The sequence below is a fragment of the Meleagris gallopavo genome, chromosome 6, assembly GCF_000146605.3.
Source record: "Meleagris gallopavo isolate NT-WF06-2002-E0010 breed Aviagen turkey brand Nicholas breeding stock chromosome 6, Turkey_5.1, whole genome shotgun sequence".
Taxonomy (NCBI): Eukaryota; Metazoa; Chordata; class Aves; order Galliformes; family Phasianidae; genus Meleagris; species Meleagris gallopavo.
In genome coordinates, this window is record NC_015016.2 from 8,200,891 (window position 1) to 8,207,825 (window position 6,935).

Here is a 6,935-nt window from a genome sequence, read left to right on the forward strand (position 1 = left end):
AAAAAAAAAAGTGACATCTCAGTGAAATTAACCAAAGACGAAGCTTTGGCTTTGTGCTGTTCAAACATAAGAAAAAAGTCACAAACTGGCATTAAAGTTATGTACTATGCAGCACATCGGGATGAGATGAGGCTAACATCCTGTGAGTAGTCTTCTAGATGAAAGTGAAGCAGATGTTTGCAGATATCCCACAACTGAGAGGATGAAAATGTTCATTACTGATATCCTAACATCTTCACTTATGCTGTAGAATTGTTTACAAACCATAGTTGTTGCAATTAAGACATAACTGATTTTGTTTGATACTACCTTCCCTTAAGATGGTAGGCACTGAGATAAAATGTTTATAATATTTTATTTGTGCTTTCTGAAATACCTTGAAGAAGTCAGATTGGCATGCTTATTTTGAGTTCAACCTTTGGCTGTGTCATTATCACTTGAACACTGTCATAAACTGATATGACTATCCACGTTTTCTCTGTTCTGTTTCTGTCTTTTGTGCCTGTACAGGTTTTTTTAATGTATCAGCCTCCCGTTGCATACACAGTACATGCAAAAGTCATCACTTTAGAAAAGTACACATGTAACAACTATTAAAATTATTTAAACCAAAGTTATCAGGCTTTCTTTTATATTTGAAGCCTGTGGTGTTCACATTCCTTTCGCCTGTCATTTTTTTCCATCCTAAATACCCTATCTGTGCTGTAGTTGCTAGTCAAATTCATTATTTTTTGTGATTAGACAGCTTTCACATCCATTTGCCTGCAGTTTTTCTGCTAAGAGAAGTAGGTGGGAATATGCTGCTTCGTGTAACTTGATTTCTGGGATTAACTTGGTTTCACGTGGAAGGAACTGATCCTCTGACCTACTTGTAACCTACTGTAGGGAACCTGCTTTAGTGGCGGGGTTGGACTGGGTGATCTCCAGAGGTCCCTTCCATCCCTATGGTTCTGTGATTCTGGTAGTAGGCACTGGGTGTTTGTACGGGAACTGCAGTCAGTTTGAAAAAGGAATTCTAGTTGAAACTGTAAGATTAATAAGTGCATCCATCTGAACTTTAGTTTTATATTTTAAATCATCAAATTTACAATCAGTTTTATATTCATCTCTTATGCAAAAAAAAAAAAATTGCTGTTACTGAGAACTGTTGGATTTCGTATTTAAAAAGCAGTAATCAGCAATATCCTTTTAAATGTGGGGAAATGGAGTGGTTTTAAGATGTTTACTGGTAACCATATAAAAATGTATAATTTCTTAAGTTGGGTAAAAAATGGAGTGTTAAAATGCTGTTTGTAGTCTTGATGTACAGAAATAAAGTAATTGTTTTTGGTTTTGCTTTAGGCTTTTTATTTATATTAAATAATACATAACCAACCTATACGTTATCCCAGAATTCTTTTCATGTATATTTTTTCTACGTAAATTATGAAACTTGTAAAGAAGTTGAAAAAGAAATCGGTAGTAGTGAAACTGCCTCCTCTTAATTGCAAAACATGAACGCTTCTTGAAAGCATTATTTATTTGATAACCTAATGCTTTAAATATTTTGAAATTATTTTTCAATTTCATTCTTTTGGTAGTGCTGTATGTGTATTTTGTAAAAAAATAATTACAATAATAAAAAAAGTAGTCCTATTCAAATACTGTGTTGAAGTCATGCCGTGTAATCATGACTGGTATTGTATGCTTTCAGCTTCTGTAAGAGGAGGCAGTGTGTGCTGTTCTGTTACTGCGAGTTCAACACGTGGGGTAGGCTGGAGGAAGAAACACTCAGACTGCAATAAGAGGGCAGGGCTTTCCATTGGCAACGAGTTTTTCAGTTCTGACTGTCGACTGTTTATGATATAGACAAGATGAAGTGTGAAATCCTGCTTTTCCATGTTTTATTGCTGAATATTTTAAGGGATAGGGGAGGAAAGGATGAGAAATAATGTGAGTGTACTTAGTTATGTCCTGATGAGCTAAGTGGTTTAAATGAGCTCTTGTAGCTCTCACATGGCAAGAATTGTTTATATGTGAAAATGGATTTTCTGTTCTTTAAAACAAGTGCAAGGTTCTTTCCCAGTTGTGATGCTCACGGAGTTTAGGTAGGCAGAGGCAGAAGGCACTTTGGCTATAGTTTTTGATCATCAGCTTGGCTGTCCCAGTTGCAGTTTTGGAGTTGCTGTCTGTGCAGGACAGCCCTTCCATACAGTTTCAGTAGTTCTGTGTGTTTTCTTCCTGGTTCAGTTCTTGCTTTTTGGAATATGGCAGCATTTTCTTTTTGCCTTTTTCAAATAAACTTCACAAGCAAGCTTAAAAAAAAAATATCCATCTTTATGATGGGAAGAGTACAAATTCTTTGTCTCTCCACAGTTAAAAGGAATAAAGAGAACTGAAAGAATAAATGTAGCACTTGGTCTTTGTCTCTTGGTGAGAATTCTTCTGGATGTAAGTTTTGTCCTGCTTGCTGGATGTTAAAGCCCCACAGAAATGGCATGCCTTGTTAGTATCACAGTTATTTTCCATCGTCCCAAGAAGCCATGCTTATGTACATTTTGCAGATCTCACTCTTTTATTTCTGGGGAAAATTTCCATCTACAAGGAGAGATTTGTCTCCGGCTTCACAAGCGAACACTGAGCTGATAAAAGTTTGAACAAGGATATCTTTGGTTAGTTTTCTGTGGGGTGCTCCATATTGGAAGTAAAATGAGCTGCTTGACGCTATTGGTAACAGTGTGGACAGGGGTTTGGGGCATCACTTGAATCTAGTAGGAACATCCTAACTTCATCTGCAAAGGGGCTTGGAAATCAAAGAAAGACTTCAAGCCATGCAGTGAGATCATGCTAAATTGCAGTTTAAGCCATAAGCAATTTGTTAGATGCCAATAATGCAGCACATGCTCTTTCCACCACTGAAAAAAGAATGCAGCACAGAAACAAGAGAAAATGAGCTGTTTTTCTTGGAGTGTTTTGTTGGAACTGTAATTTTTTTTTGTATTTATATGCAAAAACTTTAAAACCTATTTGCTCATATACATGAGTCTGTGTTAATAATGGTTTGTGATGTAAATGCTTGTTACTATTTTTTTTCCCATGTTGCTTTGCCTGTCAGTAAAGGAGAAACAAACATGGTCTGTAAAACTGATCAGGATATCTATATTTTTATTGACTTCTGCTTTTGTGAATAAAATAATTTGAGTTTTCTTGAGACTTTGCAGAAACACTCTTCTTTCATTTTGCAATACATGTGGAGTTCTGTGGCTAAAGTTTGATAGTATTCCACAGCTTGTAACTGGGGTGCTGATACAGACTCTTAGTTGGTCTGTATCCTCATCATGATGTGTAACTTCAGTTGTCAGGCTCTGGAGTTCTCACTGTGAGCCCAGCCTCAACCATAAGATTTAGCTTTGACTCAGTGCATCCTTCCAACAGTGTATTCGAGAGCACCGACACTCTCTGAGAAACTACCTGCTGCTCTGTACAAACCTGTATTCTGTTTGCAGCATTTAATTCATAGGTCTGCTCAAATGTCCCATGTATTCATGGTTATTCTCTTCTGCCTCCCCAGAACTGCCATTAGTTCATACTGCGTAACATTTGGACATGACAAAAGATAGTTTTGCTTTATTTCTCTTTTGTTCTGTGTTTATAGTTGCACGTAGTTCTTGGTTGCTGAAGAAGGAACCGTTCATTCACCAGATGGTGTTATTGTGAATCATCTTGCTAATTCTGCTTATCCAAATGTTAGATCCAGGAAAAGCATTTCTCATCAGCTGCTGTGCAGTTTTGCTCTATGCTGTCAAACAAACCTTCTGAAGAAATGACTACCTTCTATCCTTCGTATCTTTAATTGATTTATTACTGCTCTGCATAGTATTTTTCACCTCTGTCTTTCAAACAGTGGCAGAGCTCTAAGTTCTGTGCAGTTATTTGAGATGTACTTACTTGTTAGACCTATCCGGCTATGGATGAAAAACAACAGAATTAACACGTATTTGCCATTGGCGTACAGATTAGGAAGCCTATCTCATACCAAATTAATTAATAGAAATGCTGATCAAGCTGTCCTTGCAAAGAATAAACACTTGTCACCGACTGTGAGATCTTGTGTTTGCCAGCACCTGTTCTTAGAATGTTGTCTTTACACCCCAAGTAATCAGTAGAATATATCTGGTGCTTTATGAGGAGTTGGGGAAAGCACCAGCTATCTGGAAATGTCTCAGCCACTCCTCAAAAACATCTTTTCTGCTCAAGCTTTTGGCTACAAAGAGGCATCCAGATAAATTTGGATCCTATTTATTACCTAAGAAGCTCCATACAAATGAAAACTGAGGTTGTGCTCAGCAGAAAAACTCAGGAGAATTCTAATAATTGATTATTTTGTGCTTTTAAAGCTTCTACTTAGTTTTAAGCGTTAGGTGTATTGCCCGTATTTCAAGTCTAATTGTTTCTGATAAGCTATCAGCAAAAAAGTTAGTGCTTATTTTTAATTAAGTGGCACTTTCCAGAATTGCTTTGCCAGTATTACTATAATCAAGTGATGTGAGAACAGTCTTTGATACATAAGTTCTTTGCTAACACCAAAAATAGAATCTGTAAATAGAAAAACTGGATTCATTAAGCAGCAGACCAGAGCAGCAGGCCAAAAAGGCTACAGCCGTTACCACATTGAAGAAACTAATATTAATCTCTCTCTAATGCAGCATTTTCAAGTGTTTCTTATGTTCTGATGGGCTTTTCAGTTGACCTCCATCAGTAATAAAAATTATTGATTAAAACCCCCAACAAACGAATCTGGGAACAATGTGAATTGCTGATATCTCCTGGACTCATGGCACATGATTCTATTGCCACGTGGTTCTATCATTAGGTTACAGCTACCAGTTCGGCTCTCGCTTAACTTCTGCCATCTGGGAGGTGGCTGGCTGGGCACTACCAATGGCAGAGGCAACTCAGAGATCCAGAGGTCGGTTCTTTCTTTACTGATATGCGTTGCCAAGGTGGGTAGAACCAGGGTAGAGTGCCCTGGAGACGCCCCTCTTTCTCTCGATCTTCATAGTCAGAGGGTTTGAACTACGATACTTAACTCTGGGCAGCTGAAGTTCTGTGAAAGTGAAGAATGACCTTTGCCTCATGTTCCAAAGTGAGAGCTGAAAATTCCTGAGCAATGAAGATCCTCTAATAACAGGATTTATTCTTATGACTCAGTGCTTAGATGCCAGCCCATGTCTGCCCAAATCTTCCATACCAGTGCCTGTAGAGCCACCACACCTTATCAGCTGCTGCTATTGGAGCACTGATCCCAGCCCCTCTGTCTTTCAGGAGCATCAGGTTTGTTGCTCCTTAGCACAATTAACAATATTTCAGGCTTTTTCTGCAAGCAGCCAGCCATACAAATACAAATCACTTTCACTTCATGCTTTGCAAATACCTTTGTGGCGGTGCAGAAGTTTTCTGAATCAAAAAGGTCTTCTGTTTTATTAGTCTTATCGGCAGATCTAATTAAGCATTTCCTACAACTAAAATCTCAAGATATTACTTCAGGTGAGAAGGCGGTTTGGGCTCTTTACCTAAGTTGTTCCTCCTCCTTTTACCTGTGTTAACTTTTTAATACAGAGACTGCAAGATCCTACTGTACTGTATGGAAAACACTTGGGCAGCCAGTTCTTTTGTGAGGACTTTTGTCCTACTGTAAGACTAATGCTAAAGCTTAATAGTTCTGAGAAATCTTAACTGAATTGAGTGGGACTGAGTATAGAGAGGAAATCAAACCGTGGGTGAGAAGAATATTAAAGAAGAGTATTAATGAACTCTTGTGGAATTAGCCCTGCCCTGTGATACCTGAGCTACGCAGCTTGAATGAGAGAAAGTTTGGGTGAGAAGGTGGCTCAGCAGTAGTTAACTGTCAATATGAATCAGAGTGCTCCTCTTCAAAGGAAAGCAATCATTGCCACAATATTTCTTTTGAGCTGTGGGTGGATGCATAACAGATGGGATTGACCTGGAAAATCCTGCAGGCTGAGCTGACATCTTGGAAAGGTGACTCCAGCAGGAATGACTGGTCGTTTACCAACAGGGGGAGCTTGACACCACAGGTGAGTAGGAGAGACTTCTTTGGTTGAAGCTGAGCGGTGCCACGGCTGCTGTATTAGGGGTGACATCAGCATGAAGCCTGTACTTATTTCTCCCTGCTCATAGGACCTGTGATTGTAAATGCTGGGAGCTGTACTTGGGCCATAACAACCCCATGCAGCACTGTGTTTTGGGGGTACTGACATTGCTCTCTCCCAGATCCTTGCAGCGTGCTCTGCTGTACGTTCTGCAGCACCACTTCCAGCTGGGTTTGTCATCTGCTGTGTTTATGGCAATCCTCTGCCTTTCCCTGTAACCCAGAGAATGGAAATTAAACAGCAAACCAACATAAAGAAAACAAATATATATATAATGAGTTCCTGTTATCTTTCCTTTGAACTACCACAGACAATGATATTAAGTTAAAAAAGGTACCCCAGTGAATGATATTTTTAATTGGTGGCTGTACCAACCATTCTTTCTGCAAAGTCTTGGGAAATGTATTCATATCCCACTTCTAAGTCGTTAAGCGTTAGCCAATTAAGACACAATTATGTAATTTTTCTAATGATTAAACCTCTTGTTTCTTCCTATTCGTTAGGAAACATCTCTTTGTGTTTTCTGTGTTTTGCAGCAAAAATGTCAAACTGACTCATGCAGGCAGCCCTCAGCCGTGAGCGAGCCACTCTACCTTGTGTGGTCGCGGCGGGTGGAAGCGCCCACTCCTTCCCACGGCCAGCAGGGGGCGCCCCACCCTCACGTGCGCGCGGCCGTGCGGGAGCAGACGGCCCGTGCGTCGTTCGAGAAACTTCCGGAAACAGCCTGGCGGAAGTGACGGCGCTCGTGACGCCATTTCCTGTTTGCGGCTGAGGAAGCGGCCG